The following is a 14,718-nucleotide window of genomic DNA, read 5'->3' on the forward strand; positions in this document are numbered from 1 at the left end:
GACAGGCGCTGGGAGGAAGGACACTGGAGCCGCGTCCCCCAGGGAACACGGGCACGTGGGGGGGGGTGCGGCCAGGTGCCCCTCAAAGTCGTGCTGTGACCAAAAGCATGTTCAGGGGAGAGCTGACTGTGCATTGGCGTCTGGAGTGGCCGGCTTGCGCGGAGACGCCATGGGGACTTCAGCTCCTCCCTCTGAGGCCTCGATGGAGATAGTCTAACCAGCATGCCTGGGCTCCGTGGGTAAGAACAGAGGCCCCCAACCCTGGACCCAGGTCCCCCTGCCTGGCCCCTCAGGATCCAGAGGACACCTCCTCCACGCCTGACCCCACGGGGCACTGCCTTCTCCTGGTCGTGACCCCGAGGGCCACCAGGGTGTCCCTGAGACCAGACACCCACTCAGCTGCTGTTCAGGCTCCCAAAGACTGCAAAGAGCCCGGGTTACAGACTGTCACCTCTCCCCGCCACCGCCCGCGGCTCCTACCCCTCTGTGGGGCTGCTTCCCAGCAGGGAGCAGCCCGAGGCTGCACAGGTGTGAAGAGGCCCCATGGGCCGACTCGGGTCCACCCAAAGGTGCAATCATTTCAAAGTCCACACGCTGCCCCCGGCTGTGTCTCCCCCACTTCCTCCCAGCCGGCACCTGTTCCAGCGGACGGCCTCATGGCAGTGATGGCACGGCTCCTGGCCCACACTGGTCTCCACTGCGTGGGAGCCACGCCGTCCTGTGCTGTGTGCCCCACACTCAGTGCAGTCCACAAGGCACACTTGTCCTGTCATCTGCCCACATTTCTCCACTGCAGCCCTGGCCGCCCAGCCTGGGAGTCCTTCCTTCCTCCCGGAGCCTTGCCTCCCCTGCGTGCCCTAGTGGCCCGAGCACACACACACACACACACACACACACACACACGTCTGTACGGAGGCTCGCAGCCCACACGCTTGCACAGGTGCGCACACACACAGGCACACACACACATGTACACACTTGCAAGGTGTACACTCACACACTTGCACAGGTGCACCCACTCACGCACACTGACTCTGGCAGAGGCCAGGACCCTGGAGGTGGGGGGTGTCTGTCCTTCATCCTGGCCTCCATCCCTCCTCCCCAAGGCAGGTACCCCTGGGATGGATCTCGGTTCGCCTGTCTGTCCTCTGTGAGGAGGGGGGTCTGGGATTTGGGAAGCCGTCTTAGTACATCATGGTAATCCCTGTTTTTGGGGATGTTTATCTTGCCATAAAATCCAACATGTTATTACTATTTTGGGAGTAAAAAGCTGAAAATTGACTTTTTTCTTGCATTATTGCCTTAAATATTTTTACGACAATAACAAACACCTTGGACTAACCGGGGAAAGGTTGGATTAAAGAAATCGTGAAGAAGGGTAAGTCAGTAACATCCCTCACAGAGATTCTGCATCCAGCCGCAGCGAGGAAGTGGCTGTGGAGGCCGGGCAGGTGCGGGGGGCTGGGGAGGGGGCCAGGCACCCAGAGGGACACGCACTCCTGGTCCTGGCCGTGCGGTGGCTCCACACCTGTGCGGGTTTGCTGCGTGCATCCAGTGACAGCTGCAGATGGGGGCGGGGGGGGGTGTACCGCACACGCATTCTCCCTCACGCACGCGGCTGTTATGCTTCCTCCCTGGTCGATCTGTAAGTCCTCAGAGGGGACGGTTTCCTGAGGCTCCTGCGCCTGTAGGACTGTGGGCGCCGCGTCCTTCCCTGGTCTGCCGCTGACTGGGGTTTGGTGTCCCCAGTGTCCCCGGTGTCCCCCGTGTCCCCAGGGCAGAGATGCTGGGAGGCTCTGGAGCACTAGGGAGCGAGTGGTGGTCTGACCTGAAGCCGAGGCCCCCACGCCCCACTCCCCACCAGCCACCCTCCGTGACGCAGCTTCATATCCAGCTTCTCACCCATTTAACAGTGTCTGGTCCTCCTTGGAAGGAAAGGCTGTGTTGCAGTGGAAGGTGTGTTCGAACAATTGCAAAATAGCCAGCGATGCTTCCCTCCTGCCCGTATCCATATGCCCGGCCATGCTGCTTCCCAGCTCCTCCCACTGGAAGGTGGGGCTCATCCCACTCTTTCATTCCAGGTGCCCTGTGACCAGCTTTGCCCTGTGAGCAAGCCCAGGAGGGCCCCCTGGAGGATGACACACACCTTGAGCCAACACGAGGCATCCCAGCCACAGTACCTGGGGACCAGCCCGCAGTCAGTGGGCAGCTGCCTGTGGCTCCTGAGTGAGTCCAGCCGAGCCCCATCTCACCCTCGACCCACAGAACGGTGCATCGAGTGATGATGTTGTTTGAAACCCCTGTGGGGTTGGCTGGCACGTGCAGCTGTGTGGGTCCTCCCCTGGCCAGCACTTTCCCCCACACAGCCGCACCGGCCTGCTCTCTGCCCTCACTGCACCCCCGTGAACACACCACTCCTGCCGTCCAAGCGCCTCCAGACACCAGGTAGCTCCATTCATGATGCCAGAGACCTCTCTGCTCCTCAGGGGAAAGAGAGCCTTGGGTCAATCACTCGGGGAAGCAAGGAACCCCAAGATGTGACCACAGAACCTGTGGCTTTCTTGGGCATTCCCAGCGGCGTGGAGGCTCAGCACAGCACAGAGGGCGGAGGGGCCATCTCCACCCTTGCCCCTCCCACCGAAAACCACCCAACACACCTGCCCGTCCAGCTGGTCGTTTGTGTTCGTCCTCCTTCCCAGGGCCACTTCACACCCCTCCTGCCCCAAGTCCCAACTGTCTTCTCTTTAAGATTTTATTTTTTCTAAATCTTGTGTTTTGTCCTCAAAAGTAATCCCATCAAGTTTTACTTCTCATCCTGCTGTCCCTTCTCCATGAAGAAGCCGGCCAATACCCCCTCCCCCCCCACACACACACACTGGCTCCAGGACGAGGGTTCATGAGGCACAGGGGTCACAGATGCTCACACTGCTTGGCCACGGCTGTCATACCACGAGAGGGCCGTGACTTGCACCCCCACTGTCCAGGGCCTCTGAAGCAGCCCTGCAGGTGAGGTCTGAAGCAGACTCCCTCCACCCCGCAGGGAGCACATTGGAAATCAGGTAAGTGATGGGTCTGCTAGGAGCCCATCCTCCCTTCCCATGGGACGTGGTGGTTGCATGACTGGTGGCTGACCGCCATGCACAACACCTCCCAGCAGTGTGGCAGCAACAGGATGTGGTGGCCCGGGGAGGCTGGTGCCTGGAGAGTGTCCCCAGGTGCCCTGGGGCAGCCGGTGGACCTCACCCAGGATCTCCCCCCCAGGCTTGCGGGTCCTCTGGGACCCCAGCCATCTGCCATTACTGAGTTAGCGTCCTGCTTTCCCCTGAAAAATGCCCCCAGAGTCAGCTGGGACTAGTGGACTGCCCCCTGCACCCAGTGTCACGGCAGATGGGGACTCAAGGGTGGGAGGCGCCCGCTGTGCCGCTGTCAGCACGGAAGCCCAGAAGCCACCCCGACACCATCTTCAATGAGCAAAAGAATTGCCTGAGTGAATCATATAATCTGAAAATGCTGTTTTGGAGAAATGCCTGCTGTGCTATTTATCTGCTCGATTTTATTTCTCTCTTCCACACGGACCTTTTTAGGCTCCCAATCTTACGGAACGTGTCTGCTTTCCAGCCCAGCGGGTTCCATCTGCAGACCCACGCCAGCCTGTTGTCAAAGTCCTACTGAAGCCGCGTGCTCTGCGCACGTGCTGTCGTTCTCTCCGCTGTCTCAGGTCAGCGGGAAGCACGCCAGCTGTGAAATTGGCCCGCACGCCGCGCGTGAGCACGTGAGCACGGCCGCAGGAGGCGGACACGAGAGCCCACTGGGCAGCCGCCGTCCGGGCACTGGCCTCCGGTTCCGAAGCCCGCACTGAGGTGGAGGCTTCCCATACTTGCCTCAGCACCAAGGTGAGTTTGTTCGCAAAGCTTCGGTAAAACCCACGCGTCCGTTTGGCTGTTGGTTGTGCGAGACCAGGAGCCAAGAAGCAGCAGCGGGAAGTGAGAAACATCAGGGTCACCCACAAAGTCCCTCCCTGGGGTTAAAAGGGATCAGGTCCAGGATTTACAGAGGAAAATACAGACCCCAGAGGATGTGCTCCTCACTGCTGCTCTGATTCTGTCCCTCGAGGAAACGCCCCACGCCCCTGAGAGACAGGGACGTGGTCCTCAGGACGCGCGGCTCCTGGCACGGTGGCCACGGCAACACTGCAGGGTCTCACGTGAGGACCCCAAGTGCGGGGTGTGTTCTCGGGCAGCAGGTCACTTAGGAGGACTGGAAACAGAGGCCAGGTTTGGTATTTAGGGCGAAAGCACAGGATGGAGGCTCATGCGTTAAGGATTTACACGCAGGGTCCCGACCGCTCTCCGGATCCCTGGAGCTCCTGCTGGCGCCCCTCCTGAGCAGAGGTGCCGTCCCCCCTCCTCATCTCGCCCTTCATCCTCTCCCGATTTCCTGTAATCCTGCCTCCCACGCAGAAGGCAGCCACAGAAGGCACCCCCGGGTCTGTCCCACTGAGCTTCATCACAGAAACCGCAGAAGAAATACAACAAAATTTCAAATCTACATCTGATTTCTTTTCTGGATTTAACTCACCAACCCTCGAGCTGCCCTCTGCTCTTCCTTGCGGGCTCACTCGTTCATGCCTCTGCATTGTACGCAGTTCCCACCAGGCCCCCTGGCTTCACCACGTCCTCCCTGGAAATGCAGGGAGATGTTTGCACACCACAGATCACCTGCGATCTAAACCACGGAGCACTTTGTTGGCTTTCTCTGAAGGCATCTTCACAACCTTCCTCCATGAACACTGTGACTTGACAGTGACCTCTGACCTTCACCTTCAGCCACTGCCCAGGACCTTCTCGGCAACCTCCAGCCACCATCATCCAGGACCGCTGACCAGGACTGCAGAACAGCCGTCTGTGGATCTCACAATGCAGGACACAGGACAAAGGAGGATCCAGGCTTCTCGTTCTTGGAGAGAAAATTGATGCAAACACTTCACCTGGGCAACATGCACGGACCCCAAACATGACTTGAAGAGTGACCCTGGCAGCTGCATAGCCTCCTGCTCTCTTCTTGTGCCCTGGCAGCCCTCGGTCACCCCCTGAGAGCCGGTTCCAAGGCTGTGCCAGGTGCCAGTGAGGCGGCTCTGCCCAGGTGTGCACACACCCCCCTGGAGCGTCCGTCCTGCAGAGGTAGGAGCCTGGGAACAATAACCCTTCCCGAGCGCAGCATTTCAGAAGATTTGCTTCTGGTCACTGTGAAATTCAGAATCTGGCATTTCCGGTAAACAAATTAGGTTCATTTCACAATATATGAGTTTCCAAAGAAATGCTATTTATTAACCTGTGCACCACACCTAACAGAGAAGGTGGGGAGATCTGGACCCAAATACATACCTGCCTTGTCCAGTGTAACAAGGACAGTGATTGCAAAGAATATCTGAACGTGTTTTGTCCTTTTAAAAAGTAAGAACTCTGGGGCATCCCAGGTGGCTCACTGGTTTAGTGCCACCTTTGGCCTGGGGTGTGATCCTGGAGACCGGGATCGAGTCCCACATTGGACTCCCTGCATGGAGCCTGCTTCTCCCTCTGCCTGTGTCTCTGCCTCTCTCTCTCTCTCTCTCTCTCTCTCTCTGATCTCTCATGAATAAATAAATAAAATCTTAAAAAAGAAAAAAATGCGCCTTTTGCCTGGCGCATCTGACTTTGAAGGCTTCAGAGCACTTTCCTTCCCATTCACCCAGCAGGGCAGGTGGACAAGGGTGCGTGAGTTTGGCCTCTCACTTTTACTGACCCTGTTGGTTATCGGTTGTTATCTTGCCTGGAGTTTGATTACTTCCCGTAGAAGAGATTTAACTTCTTATTTAATTGCTGAGCCTCTGTTTTAAATTAAGCCCACCTGTTCTTTCCCACTTTTCTGAAAAGTAGCTGATGAAATACAAACGGTTAAATATTCAAAAGCATACCTGGTACTTGTGACCATGTGAATAAATATCTTTGTGTGTATAAATATACGCATGTGTATAGACACAGGTGTGTACAGTGTGTGTGTGTGTGTGTGATTTACACGTCTTGTTTTGTGTCCAGATGACCCCTTGGTGTAAAACTTCACCTAAGTGGGAAAAAATAAGTCAAAATTGCTTGGATCCTGGAGGCTTCACATAAGAAACTATCTTTTTGCGAATCTCCCTCCATCATAATGCAGCATAGAGACACACAAATATTAAAGATACAAGCTTTAATATTTAACCAGTGGCCAGTCCACTGAGGTGTGCCTCTCGTCTCCACGGGGGCCCCGGACAAGCCGCGGCTCGTTTTAATAGACATCACACATTAAAGCGGGGAGGACTGTCGAGTCACGGCGCAGCCGGGAGCCGCAGGGCACAATATGTTCTGTGGGTCACAAGCACACGTCCTAAAGGAGCTGGCGAGCTAGAACAGCGCCTTTGTTATTAATCCGGAAATTGGCTTTTTAGAACTGATACTGTCGGCTACATAAGTCCCTCTACTTTCCCTGTGGAATTCCTCCCCCTGAAAATCAAACAACCTTCCCTTTGTTCCCTCCAAGGTGCATTCCCGCCCCAAACTTGCTGAGGCTCTGGCCCGCATCCGTCCTTCTGCGGCCGGCACTCCGGTGGCACAGACGAGGCCCATGCTGCGTCATTCCCCACACACGATGACCTGCACAGATGGCCCCTCCAGGAGGCTGGGCGGCGGGGCTGGCTGCACCTCCAGAAGACAGATTGTCGGGCCAAAGGCTAGCAGGGCAGGTGTGGGGCGCTTGCCGACTACTGCTCCAGACACGGTGCGGCCAGCGCTTCCTTCCTTGCATCCAGGCTGAAGGCCGGGCCCGGAAAGCAGGACAAGGTTACCCAAGGGGCCTGCAGCCCATGCACGGCTTCTGAGAGAGTAGACTGCGTGCCTGGTGATGAGGGTGCACGCTGCCCAGCCCTCCCAGCCCAGGACAGTTTACTCAGAGGGAAGGAAAGCCAGAGGCCTCAGGGAACCATCCACTTCTGAGTGTGTCCACCACCCCGGCCCCTCTCAGCCACTTGTACTGTGGGGTGTTGTGGGGTGGACCATACTTGAGGGAACCATAGGCCATCCACCTGGGCTCCAGGGACAAGGCTCCTCATCTCAGCTCAGCCACTCCTCCGTGAACCCAGGGATGACCATGCACTGGGCTCCCTGCCAGGGCACGCATAGTGTGGCTAATACAGCACGCTCTGCAATCGCAAAATCTCATCCAGGCTCTGATGAGCCTTCTCTTCCCACGCCACCACCCCCCCGCCCCAGGTGCTACTCCCTGAGGGCGTAAAGGGGGCAGAGTGTGGGCCGGCCCAGGGAAGCGGGGAAGTGGTCTTAGGTCGCACCTTTAGAAATCGTGAATGCCACACTCATTGAAATGGCTGAGCAGTGAACCTGCTGACCTGTCGTGTGGATCCCGCAAGCAATGACCCCTCCATGTGAGGCTGAACACTCACCTCCCCGCCCAGCTGTGTCCTGGCACCTGGCACCTGGTGCCGGGGGCAGGTGCACGGCCTGAGCACCGGCACGGCTGCTTCTGTGGCACGGTTTGTTAGAGACGCGTGAGGAAAGGGCTCAGACATCCTGCAGCCGCTGCACAAGCCATTTCAGGAAGAGTGGGCACTGGAGGCCCTCGCCTGACGCAGGGATTTGTAATTGCTTGAATGCATTTCAATTAATACCGCCTTAAACACTTCCCATTTATTTACACGGCCGTCATTAACCCATTTGGTGAGGCTGAGCAGACTCCAGTATCAAAGATAATGCGGACAATTAACATAATGTAATGCGTGCTGAGTGTTCCTTCGGGCTCCTGCGCACCGTAGCACTACGGCAATAAAATAGTTTCCTGTCATTACTTAAACAGTGAGAACCGATGTTCAAAACACATAAAACATTTCTTTAATGTTAGGAAATTACTTGCTTGTCCAAGACCTTGAAGCTCTGCAGAAAAGACATTGTTTAAATTTCCTCCGGTGGAGAACCAAAAAGTTGACTTGGGTTCCAGACATTACAGTGGGTTTCAAAACGGGGTTTACAAAGTCATGCAGGCATTAATCAACACTCCTATTTGTTTGAACAACTCCTGGATGTGTCCCCACACCCTGATCCTTGGCCATGTATTTCAAATGGATGTGAAGTTATCTGCTTTTGCAATTAAAAAAATAATAAAAATTTTAAAAAAAGCACGCCCTGCTGCTGGGCTCCCCAGATGTCTCTGCTGGATTTGGATTCCTGGGAAGCTGGTGTCTGGCAGTGTGTGGAGGGACCACCTCCTGCGGCTGCCTGGAGCCGGAGTTCTGCACTCCGGAACGAGGGAGGTGCCGGAACTTCCACCCCCAGGTGACTTGGTTCCCTACTTCTGTCAGAGGATACAGTGCTGCCCACGCAGGACGGCGGCGTTCCATGGCTAGGAGCGCCAGAGGCCGGCGGGCCGGCTGAGAGACCAGCGCCCCATCCTGGGGAGGCCCGCCCCCTTACAGGCACCATGTCTGGCATGAGCTGCCACAATCAAGCTACAAGAGGCAGATGTAAAATTAGACAGTGAAATAGTCAACATGAGACTATTGTAGAGATCTGGAATTTCTTCAAGATGTGCTTGTGTTTCTCTTCTCTCACTTTGGATTTTATCTGCTCCTGTTTTTCTAAAGTGGACTCTGACATCATTGATTTCAGATTTTTTTTCTTTTCTAGTAATACAGGAATTTAGTGCTATAAAATTTCCTGTAAGCACTGCTTTAGATGCACCTCCCAGTCTCTCCTTTGAATTTTTATCTGACCCATGGATTATCTGGGGTTTTTGTTATCTAATTTCCAAGTATTTGGAGATATTCTGGACATCTTTTTGTTACAGAGTTCTAGGTAAATTACACCGCAGTCAGAATATATACTTTTGATTATATGTTGTGTTAATGGGCGGCTTTGGGGGACACCATCCCAAGACGGTCCCCAGGAGAACCAGCCATGTGACTAAAGAACTAGAACCTTCAGTTCCCAGCGCTGACCTCTGGAGAGTAGAGGGGCTGGAGGATGAATCCATGTCCAATGACCCAAATCTCCATATGGAACATAAATGTTTTGTGACAGTGTATGTCATAAAAATGAGCTAACAGTAGCCTACGGGTGTGTTACCTGTAAGTCGCTGCAGTGACTTGTGTTGTACCCAAACCAACAAAGATTTGCTGACAGTGTGCGGCATACACACTATGTGAGTGCTGTCCTTGCTATAAACCCTCCACAGAGGGAGCAACTTATCTTTTCTTTCAGGGCGGGGGATACACTTCAATCCATCACAACAATGCTGTGTTAGAATAGTTTAAATCAATGTATGTGTTTTGTAAAAACAAGACTAAATTGAAGTCCCTTATGTCAGGGATGAGATGGAGACAGTCAATGCAGGTGCATAAAGGAAGCAACCTAATTTTACAGGAATTTGTAGCTGCTCTCGAAATCAGCAGAAACGCCCATGGGCCATCCTGGGATCCCTTGCTCCCCTGACTCAGCTGCCCCAATCCAAATAGGAGACAACACCACTAAGCTACCAATCAGCTGGAAAAGCCAAATAACTTCCCACATTTACCCCATAAAAACCCCTTAGTCTGTGAGCAACTCAGATCTCATCGGTCCCAAAGCCCTGAGACTCCAGGCTTATGGGGCAAAGCTTTGCAATAAATTCATCTTTCCACCCTGTTTTATTTGATGTGCACAGCTGGGTTTTTGACAACTCCAATAAAACTATTATTTTATTAAAACATTCATTCTTATTAAAACATTCGTCATTTTATTAAAACATTGACCATTCTAGTTGTACAAATTGGCCAGGGTTTTTTTCCATAAAACACGCCTCTTTAAAGGACTTTTCTCTAATGACGGCTACAGGAAAAGTAGTGAAGAATTTGGTGCAAAAGGAAGAGTCCAGCATCTGACCGTGGCAGGTGACCAGCTGCCAGCAGGGCAGGAGCAGCTGAGAGCCAGATGCTGTACTTTCAGGGGAGGACACTGGAGTCACCCAAGGACGGGGGAAGGACACTGCAAATGTGCCCACTGCCCACCGTATATCTAGTTAGTGGCCCCAGAGGAAAACTCAGAACATGGAGGAAAACTAATGGCATTGATGGGGCAAGTCCACATGGAGCGGCAGGTCTGCCACATGGAGGACAGAAGATAAATCACCAGTCCTCCGATTTCTGCTGCCCCACGGCGGCTGAGGGTGTGCCTGGTGGCAAGTCCAGCTGCATCACCACCTCATTAGCAATGAGGACCCATTGCCGTTGCACATCAGAACCCGAAACATGGCTCAAGACACAGTCCACACCAAGTCGACTGTACGTCTGGGAGACTAAGGAGAAAGACAGAATTAGGGGCGGCCAGCCTGGATGAGCAGTTTGGTTGACATTAGTGCATACACGTGGTGTCCCATTTGTGACAGTGACTGGATGCTGGCTCCTCTCATGAAGGTGATCACAGCACACTGGGAGCTCACTCTGATAATTACCATGTGTTCATCATGGTGACATTTTCACAGAAAGCCATGTGATGAGTTCCAGTCTTGGAGGGCAGTTAGCCACGTGAGAGGTAACCAGAGGACCTGGTGGTCATGTGTTGGGCTCTGGCCGAGGCCGTAGGGCAGCCGTCAGGGTGGGGTGCAGCTCGAGCCCCATCCAGGCCCCAAGGAGCCAAGGACCCTACCACCGATCGTTTTTCTTTTCAGTCCCTCCTTATTTTTATACAGCAATAAACACAAAAACATAATCCCTCATCCCAACATCTTTATCACCTCAGCTGTCCCCCCACTGACAAGATGTTGACTAGACCAAAGTCATAACAACGGGCAATTTGGATTTTGCTTATCAGTCATTATTATCTGTAGGTTGAATATATGAAAATTTAGTTCCCTGCAGCTTTTTTCCCCTCAAACAAGATGATATAGGAAGACTGATAAATATATCCTCCCACCCACATCAACTTGTTACTCTCATCTGTTCCACTGTTGCTAACTACTGCTTAAAGCAAATACTGAATATTTACGAAAGCAATCCTATATGTATGTTTATTGTTTGGGCAAAAAAAATTTAAAGATTTTATTTAGTTATTTGAGAGAGAGAGAGGAGAGCAAGAGAACAAGCATGATCTACGGGAGCAGCAGAAGCAGAGGTTGAAGCAGGGAGTCGGATGCAGGGCTCAATCCCAGGACCTGAGATCATGACCTGAGACAAAATCAAGACCCTGAAGCTCAACCCGTTGAGCCACCCAGGCATTCAAGAGATTTCTACTTCTGCTTCATCATATTAGAAACATTAATTACAAAAAACCTTAATTTCCTTTATTTCTACAATATATCATATTAAGTTTTTTCATATTAATTTTTTTATAATATTGTGAAATACTGGTGAAAAGCTGAAGCTCAACACCTTATGATGTGTCACATTTTAAATTGAAACAGTGCTCATTAATTTCTAACCTTTACTAGAATACAGTTTTGTTTAAGCTGCCAAAATCACACTAAGAAACATAACAAGTTATATACATGTTGTACTTAATGAACTAAAAATGGATTTGAAATCTCTAAGGGACCTAAAAATTTAAATGCAACAAAGATTTTAGTTTTGGGGTGCCTGGGTGGTTCAGTCGGTGAAGCAGGTGGTTCTTGGTTTTGGCTCAGGTCATGATCTCAGGGTCATGGGATCGAGCCCCATGTCAGGCTCTGCACATAGCAGAGAGCTTGCTGAGGATTCTCTTTCTCTGTGTCCCACCCCCACCCCCCACCTCTCTCAACTAAATAAATAAATAAATTTAGGGGAAAATTATCTTTGTTTCTCTGAAATTTGTTTTGGTTTGTTTGTCCCCTTTAGATACTTTCCCACTCACATTCCTGTCTGCACAGAGCCTGCACCGTGACCAAACACTACCCAGGTGCTGGTAATGAACATGGGGATCCCATGGATCAGCACACATCCCTGGGGTACCACTGCAGGACATCCCTGGTCCCTTCTGGGGTAAATGCTGTCAGGAGAGTCTGAGCTTGTGTTTACAGCCCCTTTTGCAACAACTACAGCCACAATCAGGGACAGGAAACGACAGGTTTGGATTCGCACGATTAGAGGAAAGAGACACAGGGCTGAGTTGTCACACATCTGGGTGGCGATGGGAGTGAGTTTGCACCGCATGTCCCTCCATGTGGAATCACATCTGCTTTCACAGGGATCCACTTCCAGGGGTTTGCTTGCAATTGAGTTTAATGTCCGATATCCCTAATTTCAGCAATGATCATATTAAATAACTGTTTAAAGCAGACTTCAGGGATCCCTGGGTGGCTCAGCAGTTGAGCAGCCACCTTCAGCTCAGGGCGTGATCCCGGGGTCTTAGAATCGAGTCCCACAATTCTCGATATCTGCCTCTCTCTGTGTCTTTCATGAATAAATAAAAAAAAATCTTAAAAAAATAAAAATAAAAAATAAAGCAGATTTCAAAAAATGCCACAAAACTAACATATTCAACTGAACAAGGCAGCTTCACATTAAAGTTATTGGGTGGCACCTTATTAAAACGAGCATTGACAGAGTTTTGGCTAAGGACAAAGCCTGATTATCCTGAACTAGAAAAAAAATCCATGGATATAATTTCATTTTTTTAATGTACTTATCTGGAGCAAATGTTCTCTACATTAGTGTTGAAATTCAAATGAAACACCTATTTTAAAAGACCTGGTTCTCTCTACATGCTACCTCCTTTATTAAACTGAAGTTCTTGAAGGAAATATTTACATTTTGCATTTTTCTCTTCCCAACATCGTCTAATATATTGTTGATGATAAATATACCTATGAATAAGCAAAACATCTTATTATATTAATAGTAGTAAGCTTAGAAATTTTAGGATAAATCAAAATAAATGTTTCCTTCCTTATTTAAATAGCCAATAGAATGAAAGTTTTTAAAATCTGCTTTAACTATGAATCCCAAGGAAATCAAAGACTTATTCAGCATATGGCAGCAATTCAATATGTGTATTGCCAAATGTTTTGATATAACACTTTATCTGTTAGTATTGTTTGGTTTTTTATCTCATACTCAAGTTTTCTGATGGCACAAGTAAATGGAAACAACACCTTTTCTACCATAAAATAAAGAAATTGAAATAAAAATTTTAAATCACCTATAACCACACAGAACTAATTTCATCTTTTCCTTTTCAGTCTTTGCTTATATATATGCTGTTTTAAAAGTTGCTATTATAGTATATATGCAACTTTGTACTCTCTTTTTTTCTGAGCATGATTACTAAATTTTGCTACATATTCATCATAATCTTTAAAATGTCTATATAATACACTGAGTATAGTTTCACAATGTTTTTTTAATAATAAATTTATTTTTTATTGGTGTTCAATTTGCCAACATACAGAATAACACCCAGTGCTCATCCCGTCAAGTGCCCACCTCAGTGCCCACCACCCAGTCACCCCCATCCCCTGCCCTCCTCCCCTTCCACCACCCCTAGTTTGTTTCCCAGAGTTAGGAGTCTTCCATGTTCTGTCTCCCTTTCTGATATTCCCCACTTATTTTTTCTCCTTTCCCCTTTATTCCCTTTCACTATTATTTATATTCCCTAAATGAATGAGACCATATAATGTTTGTCCTTCTCCGATTGACTTACTTCACTCAGTATGTTACCCTGCAGTTCCATCCACATCGAAGCACATGGTGGGTATCTGTCCTTCCTGATGGCTGAGTAATATTCCATTGTATACATAAACCACATCTTCTTTATCCATTCATCTTTCGAGGGACACCGAGGCTCCTTCCACAGTTTGGCTATTGTGGACATTGCTGCTAGAAACATCGGGGTGCAGGTGTCCGCGTTGTCATTGCATCTGTATCTTTGGGGTAAATCCCCAACAGTGCAATTGCTGGGTCATTGGGCAGGTCTATTTTTAACTCTCTGAGGATCCTCCACACAGTTTTCCAGAGTGGCTGCACCAGTTCACATTCCCACCAACAGTGCAAGAGTGTTCTCCTTTCTCCGCATCCTCTCCAACATTTGTGGTTTCCTGCCTTGTTGATTTTCCCCATTCTCACTGGTGTGAGGTGTTATCTCACTGGGGTTTTGATTTGTATTTCCCTGATGGCCAGTGATGCGGAGCATTTTCTCATGTGCTTGTTGGCCATGTCTAGTTTCACAATGTTTTAACCATATGTTGTTATGGGGTATTCAAGTTGTTTCTAGTTGTTCACTGTGTAAAATAACATTCCAGTTAATATTTTGTACATGGGGGGATTGTTAAATCAGTCTCTTATAAAATTCATATAACATTAAATATACCATGTTAATCACTTTGAAGTGTATAATTCAGTGACTTTTAGTACATTTACAATGTACTGCCACCATCACCACTGTCTCATTACAGAACATTTTATTACCCCAAAGAGGAACCCTGTATCCATTAATCACTCACACCTCATTTCTCTATCTCCAGACCCTCACAACCACTTACCTGCATTTTTACCTCAAAGGGGTTGCCTTTTTAGGACATTTCTGTAAGTGGAGCCATACAATATGTGCCTTTGTATCTGGGTCCTTTCACTTAGAATGTTTTCAAGGTTCATCTCTGTTAGAGCAGGTGTCAGTACTTTATTCCTTTTTGTGATCGAATAATATTCCATTGTGTATATGTATCATATATTACATCTTGTTTATCCATTCA

This window comes from Nyctereutes procyonoides, unplaced genomic scaffold, assembly GCF_905146905.1.
Source record: "Nyctereutes procyonoides isolate TBG_1078 unplaced genomic scaffold, NYPRO_anot_genome, whole genome shotgun sequence".
Classification (NCBI taxonomy): Eukaryota; Metazoa; Chordata; class Mammalia; order Carnivora; family Canidae; genus Nyctereutes; species Nyctereutes procyonoides.